We start from the raw sequence: 11,250 nt of genomic DNA on the forward strand, positions 1-11,250 counted from the left end.
ATATTTAAGGACCGAAAAAGCTTAAAAAAAAATATATTGAAGAAGCAAGATAGCTTGTGGTCAATTAATTATTTTTCTCTTGTTCATCCTTGGGTGCAAGTCATAAATTCAAGTCCCTAAATTTCTTCTTGTTTTTGTGCAACTTGTGGGAGTCAGTTTTCAAGCGTCTACAAGTTTTGGATTTGTGACTTTGATACAAAATCATAAAGAAAAAAGCCCTTTGACATAAATTTTGAGTGGAAAGAAAAGAGTGATTGAGTGATTCGTTTGGAGTGAACTGTGAGAATTTGTGTGAGGAAATTTTTATTACTAACCTTTTCTTGCAGGTACAATGAGTTCTAATAAAGAGGGAGATGATAGTTCTAGCCAAGGGTTTTCCAAGATCCAAATAGATGATTTGTCTAAGATGGTAAGGGAAGCAATGAGGGCCGAATTGGAGACTGTGCATGAGAGAATAAGTAAACTTGAAGTTGGCGATAGTGAGGATGATGAGAGTTTTGGTGAAAATTTGGGTAGAAATATTTGGGCTCATGAGGGTGAGAGAAATAGAAAGGGAGCGGTGAGAGGAAGATTCATTGAGGGGGGAAGATAGGATGGAAATATTATTGGGATTAAGATGAAGATTCATTCATTCCATGGAAAATCTGATCCGGACACTTATTTAGAGTGAGAGATTAGGGTGGAATCAGTGTTTGATTGCCACAACTACAATGATGAAAAAAAAATTAAAATTGGCAGTTGTTGAGTTTGTGGATTATGCTCTCATTTGGTGGGATCAATTTGTTACTTCTAGGAGAAGGAATCGAGAGCGTCCTATCGAGACATGGGATGAGATAAAGCAAATTTTGCGGAAGAGATTTGTGCCGAATTATTACCATTGTGATATGTTTAGGCGGCTGCAGAATTTGAAGCAAGGCTCCAAGATTGTTGAAGATTATTTCAAAGAATTGGAAGTCACTATGATTCGAGCTAACATTGAGGATGATCGTGAAGCAACCATGGCTCGTTTCTCATGTGGGTTGAATAGTGAGATTCAAGACTAGGTGGAGCTTAGACATTGCATGGATCTTGAAGAGATGGTGCAAATTGCCATGAACGTGTAACAACAAATCAAGAGGAGAGGAATGGGACGAAATCCTAAAGCTGGAGTCCCATCCAATTCTTGGCGTCCAAACGTTGCAAAATGAGAGGATGTCAAACCATGGTCCAAGCCAAAAACTGACAACAAGAAAGAGACACCAAAGCAAGGGGTTCAAGGTAAACCTGAAACTCCTATTAATCGTTCTAGAGATATCAAATGCTTTAGATTTCAAGGTGTTGGTAATATTGCAAGTCAGTGTCCTAATAAAAAAATTATGATTGTGAATGCTTGTGGTGAGTTTGATTCGGAAAGTGAGGAGGAGGGTTATGGTGATATGCCTGCATTGGAGGATCCCGATGATGAGGGATATGATGTGGTTGTTGGGGAATTGTTGGTGAATAGGAGAGTTTTGAATGTGCAACAAAAAGAGGATGAGGAAAATCAAAAAGAAAATTTATTTCATACTAGATGCTTTGTGAAAAATCAAGTGTGTAGTGTTATTATTGACGGGGGAGTTGTACTAATGTGGCGAGTTATGAGCTTGTGGAGAAGTTCAGTTTGCCTACTATAGAGCATCCTCAACCATATAAATTGCAATCATTAAATGACAGTTCAGAGGTGAGAGTGCATAAGCAAGTGGTGGTACCATTTTCCATTGGTAAGTACGTAGATGAAGTGTTGTGCGATGTGGTTCCTATGCAAGCTTGTTATATTTTGTTGGGTAGACCATGACAATTTGATAGGAAGGTGATACGTGATGGGTTTAAAAATCGATATTCTTTTACTATGAAAAAAGAGTCTTTTGTATTATTGCCTATGATTCCAAAGCAAGTGTTGGAAGATCATTTGAAAAAGAAAAAGAAAGAAGAGGCCGAAAATAAGTGTGAACAAAAAAGTGAGATGACTTTAGAAAAAAAAAATTGAGAGAAAGAAAGATGAAAAAAAAATTGAGAGGAAAGAGGCCGATAAAAAAATATGTATGGCCAAAAGAGTGAGTTGCAAGAGATTTTACATCTGCATACTCCACTTGTGTTGATTTTCTATAAGGAAATTCTCCTTAACACAAGTGATATAGCCGAAAATCTTCCGAGCAATGTTGTTTCTCTCTTGCAGGAATTTGAAGATTTATTTCCAGAGGATTTACCTCAAGGATTACCACCTTTGAGGGGAATTGAGCATCAAATTGATCTTGTGCCCGGAAGTGCATTACCGAATCGTCCATCTTATAGGAGTAACCCGGAGGAGATTAAAGAGCTACAAAGGCAGGTAAGTGAACTTCTTGACAAGGGATTTGTGCTTGAGTCTATGTCTCCTTGCGTTGTACCTGTTTTGTTGGTTCCTAAGAAAGACGGTTCATGGAGAATGTGCGTGGATTGTAGAGCCATTAATAAAATTAGCATCAAGTATAGGCATCCTATTTCTAGGCTAGATGATATGTTAGATTAATTTCATGGTTCTAGTATTTTTAGTAAAATTGATCTTAAAAGTGGTTTTATCAAATTAGAATGAGAGAGGGTGACGAGTGAAAAACTGCTTTCAAAACTAAGTATGGATTGTATGAGTGGTTGGTTATGCAATTTGGGTTAACTAATGCACCTAGTACTTTTATGAGGTTGATGAATCATGTTTTGCTTGCTTATATTGGAAAATTTGTTGTGGTGTATTTTGATGATATTTTGGTGTATAGTAAGAACTTGAATGAGCATGTTGAACACTTGAGAATTGTGCTAATCACACTAAAAGCTGAACATTTGTATGCTAACTTGAAAAAGTGTGTGTTTTGTACAAAATAACTTGTGTTTCTTGGTTTTGTTGTGAGTGCTCAAGGTGTCAAAGTTGATGAGGACAAGGCAAGTGCAATTTGAGATTGACCAACGCCTACTTCTATTGGTCAAGTTCGGAGTTTTCATGGTCTTGCAAGTTTCTATAGGAGATTTGTGAAGGATTTCAGCACTTTGGCGGCTCCTATGACTGGGGTGATCAAGAAGAACGTTCCATTCCATTAGGGCGAGGAGCAAGAGAAGTCTTTTGATATTATTAAGCAAAAATTAATTAATGCTCATTTACTTGTATTACCTGATTTTTCTAATACATTTGAAATTGAATGTGATGCATCAGGTGTAGGGATTGGAGGTGTCTTGATGCAAGTAGAACGGCCAATTGCATACTTCAGTGAGAAGCTAAGTGGAGCAGCATTGAATTATCCTACTTATGACAAGGAGTTTTATGCCTTGGTTCGTGTGCTTGAGACGTGGCAGCATTATTTGAGGCCAAAATAATTTGTGATTCATACGGATCATGAGTCTTTGAGCATCTCAAAGGACAACAAAAGCTGAACAAGAGACGTGCCAAGTGGGTGGTGTTTGTGGAGACTTTTCCCTACATTATCAAGTACAAGCAAGGGAAAGAAAATGTGGTAGCAGATGCTCTATCACGAAGGTATGTGCTTTTATCTACTCTAGATTCTATGTTTTTGAGATTTGAGTATGTGAAGGAATTGTATGCCAATGATCTTGATTTTGGTGATATTTATGCGTCAAGTTTGCATGGTACAAAGGAAAAAATTTTCATGCATGATGGATATTTATTTAAAGAAGATAAGTTTTGTGTGCCTAAAGCGTCTATTCGTGAATTACTTATTAGGAAATCACATGGAGGTGGTTTGATGGGACATTTTGGTGGGGATAAAACTTATGAAACCTTGCGTGAACATTTTAATTGGCCACATATGAAGCATGATGTTGAAAATATTTGTGAGAAATGTGTTACTTGCAGAAAAGCTAAGTCTAGGACACAACCACATGGATTGTATACTCCACTTCCTGTTCCTAGTGAACCGTGGGTAGATATTTCTATGGATTTTGTTTTAGGACTACCAAGGTCTAAGAAGGGGAAGGATTTAATGTTTGTTGTGGTTGATATATTTTTGAAAATGGCTTATTTTATTTCTTGTCATAAATCTGATGATGCTTCTCAAGTTGCGGATTTATTCTTTAATGAGATTGTAAGATTACATGGCATGCCTAGGAGTATTGTGCCTGATAGAGATACTCGTTTCTTGAGCTACTTTTGGAAAACATTATGGTGCAAAATTGGTACTAAACTACTGTTTTCGACTACATGTCATCCTCAAACGGATGGTCAAACTGAGGTTGTTAATAGAACATTAGGAAATTTGTTGCGTACTATAATTAAAAAGAATTTGAAGAGTTGGGATGAATGTTTGCTATTTGTTGAGTTTGCATATAATCGTAATGTGCATTCTACTACAAATTTTTCACCATTTGAAATTGTGTATGGTTTTAATCCTTTAACCCCATTGGATTTAATGTATTTGCCTATGAGTGAAAGAGTTAATTTGGATGGAAAGAAAAAGACAAAATTTGTGCGAAATTTGCATGAGAAGGTGAAAGCGAACATTGACAAAAAAAACTTGCAATACACAAAGCAAGCAAACAAAGATAAAAAGAAGGTCGTGTTTGAACCCGGTGATTGGGTTTGGTTGCATCTGAGGATGGAGCGATTTCCGGATAAGCGGCATTCTAAGTTGTTACCAAGAGGCGATGAACCTTTCCAAGTTTTGTAGCGGATCAATGGTAATGCTTATAAATTGGATTTGCCAGGTGAGTATAATGTCAGTGCTACTTTTAATGTTTCTGATTTATCTTCGTTTGATGTAGGTGATGATCAAGATTTGAGGACAAATCCTTTTCAAGAAAGGGAATATGATGCGATCATGGATGGATCGCGTGTTGATCGAGTGGATAAGGATCCGTTGGAAAAGCCAAGAGGACCAGTTACAAGAGGTCGAGCTCAGAAGTTCAAGGGAGCACTTCAATCCTTGATGTTGAAGTCACAAGAGGGCGTTGGATGTCTTGATATTCAGTTTGGGGGATGTTATAATCTTATTGAGGTAAAAGGAGGTCAAGAAAGAGAAGAAATTCAAGACCAAGCTCGAAGCTGCGGCGCGCCCGCGCCTTGTTTTTGCGAAGTAGCCGCGCGCCCGCGCTTTTTGATCGCGTGCCAGCGCGTACAAGTGCCAAATTGACGAAGATTTTGCGAAACTTTAGAGCACCTGCGCCGATGAATTTTACATGCACTGAAGGTGTTTGTGTGTGTGTTCGGGAATCTTAATATTTTGGCATTATTTTTCTTATTTTAGGTCTTTTATTCCTACTAGGAAACTTTAGAAGATATCTTTGATATCTTTTTGATTTATTTTGCGTTATCTTTCAATATTTTGGGTTGTAATATAAATACTACAACATTCATTATTTTTTAATAACAATTAAGATTGTCAAATTATTGATTACTCAACACATAAAATTATCTCTAGAATTTTATTGAAGCTTTGTGATTTATTCAAAATCAAACTTATCAAAGTTCTTCAACTTTGTGGCGTTTGTCAATCGATTTTTTACTTGGGTTGTCAAAAACAGGTTCCTTTGAAGGTCTAATTGAACTATTGATTGTTTTCTATCGTGATTCTCTGTTTCTAGTTACGGATTCAACTAGAGGTGGAGATCCAAATCTGTTACTTGTTTCAAAAGTCGGGACAAAATATTTGATTTCTTTTGTATTCAAATTGAGGGTGCGATTCGCTATAATCGTGCTTGCCTTTCATTCATAAGAATTCATATTACCAAGTATGCTTCAGGATCAGATTTCTCATGAAACGAATGGATTTTCATCTTAATACTACAAATATTTCCATCCTCTCTACCCCATAAATATATCTACCTCATACCGCTTCTCTCTTCCCTCTAGCAAACCCATGGTCTCGCCTTTCCCTCTCCCAGTTCTCATTAAAACTCTCATCATCTCCACCAACATCGTAATCATCCTCAACTATCTTATTTTTAGTCTTACTCCCACTCCCACTCCCACTAACTTCAAGCTTTCTTACCCTCTCACGTATTGGCTCTAACTCGGCCCTCATTATCCTCACCAATGTTTCGATTTGAAAGTTGGAAAATCCAAGGTTCGAACCTTCTCCTCTGTTGGATAACTGGCGTTCAGATCAATCACGATTGATACCCGGTGCAGCGGAAGTTTAAAAATTTTATCATGGAACGATTCCATGGTGTGGGTATCAACCATTCAACGATTAAATTATTGTGTGTGTAAAATTCAAATAACAATTAATTAAATTTTACCTCCAATCTCGAAGCGAGATTAATGGACACCACACAGATTTCTCTGCGCTTCTTGTATCTCCCAGGAACTGATGAACTCCTTCAATCAGGTCCACGAATGGGGTTTAAATCCCTCTGACAGATTGCACTAGAAAATCTGTCAGAAGTTTTCTGCGAAGAGATTAAACGAATCTGATTCGTTATTCCTGACTGCAATTAAAAATCACAGACCGGAAATTCTCTGACAGAGCAAGGAGGGGGCGGCCGAATTGTGAGAGAGAGAGGAGGCTAGGGTTTCGAATTCTGTCTCTCAAAATAATGACCTGTTGTGTCTAATTTCTGTACTGCAATAACTTATTTATAATGCAGGCCACTAACAGCTTAGGGCCCATTAGTCATAAGTTAAGGCCCGACAAGCAAAGCCCGCACGTTCAGAAATTAATATAAAATTCATCGTGACTCCGATTGATGAACCGATTTCACCAATGTGCACAGAAACCATTTCTGCACATTTTAAAGTCAAAATAAATTTTCCTGAATCCGAATTCAGTGGTTTCCAAAAATGTCCATCCCTATGTCATTTTAGGAAATCCTACTCCCTTACTCTTATTTAAGAAGTCCAACTCCTTAGTTCATTAAATTTAACTCTTTAAATTTAACTATCTCAACGGGGATTAAAACTCCATTACACTGTGTGACCCTCAATGGTTCAGGGATACAGCTAGCCGTGGGCTCACAACTCCTTGTGACTCGGAACAACACTTTCCGACTTGCCCAACGAATCATGGTAAAGCGCCTAGCAACATCGCCCCATGATTCCCTAGGTATCACTGATAGTGCCTAAAAGAACCAGTAGATTTTGGTTAGCGTACAGTACGGTCCCTTCATCCATATATCCCGATCGAATCAACAACCATTGGTATATCGAGAGTCGCTCAAGATTCGATAACTATGCAATACATCTTGAAGATCAAATTAGTGACATCGCATGTGCTACTAAGAAACCATTTCTTAAATCACATCAAGTACTCTGGCCAGAGATTTGTCACACTAATATCTCCTCAGATCGCATAGGATATCCACACTCGCAAGTATGTGGTGAATCCTTGACAACAATGCATTGACTCCTATATGTGTCGTAACTGTACCCAATCTCGACACCTGATGACCCCCATAGAGTCGGTAAACGAGTCAAAGCACAGCACTAGCATATAGAGTCTCCATGATGTTTCAAGTCGTAAGGACTAATGGTGTACAACCAAAACCGCGGACTTTATCCACTCGATAAGTGATAACCACTTGGAAAGTCCGGATAGGGTAGTTCGATTATTCATCCTATGAATATCCATTTGCATGCTTCGAACATCTCCATGTTCCCTACCAATGAAACGTGGTACTCCGCATCGCAAATGCTAGTCTCAAACTCGAGCGATCCTTATCCTTATTATCGGACGGCTCAATCGACTAGGAACGGTTTTAGAATATACAGTGACTATAAGATGTATTTCATGATAGACATCCCCATGTTCTACCACATCTTACATACACTATAGTATATTCAAGGTCTTTATCAAAACAACAATAGTATATCACAATATAACAATATGAAGTAATATAAAGTCATTGCCATTAATAAAAGTGTAAATAATATTAAACAAAAGATTGTTTATACAAAGAGTCATCAAAGCCCATAGCCACACAGTTGGCTCACTGGGCACCCACTCTTACATAATGTGGAATATGTGGTACAATTTAGACTACTTATGGTACTAATATATTTAAAATATGATATCATATACATACATATATATATATATATCATCATGATCTTGTTTCTTTCACGTATGTTATGCACCAATTGTATTGTTACGTAGTACTAAGGTGGAAAAATATGATACAATTAAGAATAATTGCAGTACTAATATAGTTAAAATATAGTATCGTATACATATATGTGTAATATCATGGTCTTGGTTCTTTCACATATGTTCAGTACTAGTTTCATTAGTATGTTGTACTAATATAGAAAAATGTGGTACAATAAAAACTATTTGCAGTACAAATATAGTTAAAAATGGTATCATACGTATATGTGTTACATCGTGGCCTTGGGTTATTCACATAAGTTACATATTACGTAGTACTAACATGAAAAATGTGGTATAATTTAGACTAATTGCCGTGCTAATATAGTTAAAATGTTGTATCGTATACATATATGTACAACATCATGGTCTGGGTTGCTTCACTATGTTCTATACATATTCCATTGTTACGTAGTACTAATGTGACAAAATGAGGTACAATTAATTCTATTTGTAGTACTAATATTTTTAAAATAGCATATCGTATATATATATATGTGTGTAATATCATGTTCTAGGTTCTTTTATGATGCGATCATGGATGACTCGCATGCTGATCAAGTGACTAAGGATCCGTTGGAGATACCACGAGGACCGGTTACGAGAGGCCGAGCTCAGAATTTTAAGGAAGCACTTCAATCTTTGTTGTTGAAGACACAAGAGGACGTTGGATTTCTTGATATTCAATTTGGAGGAAGTTATAATCTTATTGAGGTCAAAAGAGGTCAAGAAAGTGAAGAAATTGAAGACCCTAATCGAAGCCAAGGCGCGCCGGCGCCCCAAACTCGCATTGAAAGAGTGGGTGCCCGGTGAGCCAACTTGTGGCTAAGGGCTTTGATGACTCTTTGTATAAACAATCTTTTGTTTAATATAATTTACACTTTTATTAATGGCAATGACTTTATCTTTCTTCATATTGTTATATTGTGATATACTATTGTTGTTTTGATAAAGACCTTGAATATACTATAGTGTATGTAAGATGTGGTAGAACATGGAGATGTCTATCATGAAACACATCTTATAGTTACTGTATATTCTAAACTGTTCCTAGTCGATTTAGCCGTCCGATAATAAGGATAAGGATCGCTCGAGTTTGAGACTAGCATTTGCGATGCAGAGTACCACGCTTCATTGGTAAGGAACATAGAGATGTTCGAAGCATGCAAATGGATATTCATACGATGAATGATCGAACTACCCTATCCGGACTTTCCAAGTGGTTATCACTTATCGAGTGGATAAAGTCCGCGGTTTTGGTTGTACACCATTAGTCCTTACTACTTGAAACATCATTGAGACTCTATATGCTAGTACTGTGCTTTGACTCGTTTACCGACTCTATTGGGGTCATCAGGTGTCGGGATTGGGTACAGTTACAACACATATAGGAGTCGATGCTTTGTTGTCAAGGATTCACCACATACTTGCGAGTGTGGATATCCTATGCGATCTGAGGAGATATTAGTGTGACGAATCTCTGGCCAGAGTACATGATGTGTTTTAAGAAATGGTTTCTTAGTAACACATGCGATGTCACTATTTGATCTTCAAGATGTATTGCATAGTTATCGAATCTCGAACGACTCTCGATATACCAATGGTTGTTGATTCGATCGGGATATTTGGATGAAGGGACCGTACTGTACGTTAACCAAAATCTATTGGTTCTTGTAGGAACTATCAGTGATACCTAGGGAATCATGGGGCGATGTTGCTAGGCGCTCTTACCATGATTCGATGGGCAAGTCCGAAATTGTTGTTCCGAGTCACAAGGAGTTGTGAGCCCACGGCTAGCTGTATCCCTGAACCATTGAGGGTCACACAGTGTAATGGATTTTTAATCCCCGTTGAGATAGTTAAATTAAAGAGTTAAATTTAATGAACAATGAAATTGGACTTCTTAATTATGAGTAGAGGAGTAAGATTTCCTAAAATGACATAGGGATGGGCATTTTTGGAAATCACTGAATTCGGATTCAGAAAAATTTATCTTGACTTTAAAAGGTGCAGAAATGGTTTCTGTGCACATTGGTGAAATCGGTTTATCAATCGGAGTCACGATGAATTTTATATTAATTTCTGAACATGCGGGCTTTGCTTGTCGGGCTTGAACTTATGACTAATGGGCCCTAAGCTGTTAGTGGCCTACATTATAAATAAGTTATTGCAGTACATAAATTACATAATAACAAGGTTACAATTTTCGAAAAAACCCTATTTTTCTCTCTGAAGTGGCCGACCCCCTCTCCCCTCTGCTCGGTAAAATCCAGTCTGTGAATTTTGAATTGCAGTCTGGTTTAACGGATCAAATTCGTTAATCTCTTCGTAGAAACTTCTGATAGATTTTCTAGTGCAATCTATCAGAGGGATTAAATATCCGTTCGTGGACCTGATTGAAGAACAGTTCGTCCATCAGTTCCAGGGATATACAACAAGAGCAGAGAAATCTGTTGGTGTCCAAAATCTCGCTTCGAGATTGGAGGTAAAAATTTATAATTGTTATTTAATTTTTACACACACAATTTAATCGTAATGTTTTGATACCCATTATGGAATCGTTCCATATAAAATTTTTAAACTTCCGCTGCACCGGGTATCAATTCTGATTGATCTGATCGCCGTTCTCCAACACGCGCGCCGGCGCCATTATTTTGCGAAGAAAAAACGCGTCCATGCCTCATGATCGCGCGCCCGCGCTTACGGATGCCAAATTGACGATGTTTTGCGAGCTCTCGGCGCGCCCGCGCTACCTTATCGCGCGCCCGTGCCATGCCCTTTTACACTCACCGAAGGTGTTTGTGTGTGTGTTCGGGATTTTTAATATTTTGGATTTACTTTGTTTATTTTAGGTCTTTTATTCCTACTAGAAAACTTTAGGAGATATCTTTGATATCTTTTTGATTTATTTTGCGTTATCTTTCAATATTTTGGGTTGTAATATAAATACTACAACATTCATTATTTTAATGATAACTAAGATTTTCAGATTATTGATTATTCAATACAAAATTCTCTTTAGAATTTTATCAAAGCTTTTGCTTTATCCAAAATCAAACTTATCAAAGTTTCATAGCTTTGTGGCGTTTGTCAATCGATTTTCAATTGGGTTGTCAAAGACAGGTTCCTTTGAAGGTCTAATTAAATCTTTGATTGTTTTCTATCGTGA

At 37.4% G+C, this 11,250-nt stretch overlaps 1 pseudogene; it reads left to right on the forward strand.

Moving 5' to 3' along the window:
* The first annotated feature begins 331 nt into the window (after positions 1-331).
* Positions 332-5,538, forward strand: LOC140870693 (uncharacterized; annotated as a pseudogene).
* Positions 5,539-11,250: the final 5,712 nt, after the last annotated feature.

The sequence above is a fragment of the Henckelia pumila genome, unplaced genomic scaffold (assembly GCF_033568475.1).
Source record: "Henckelia pumila isolate YLH828 unplaced genomic scaffold, ASM3356847v2 CTG_176, whole genome shotgun sequence".
Lineage (NCBI taxonomy): Eukaryota > Viridiplantae > Streptophyta > Magnoliopsida > Lamiales > Gesneriaceae > Henckelia > Henckelia pumila.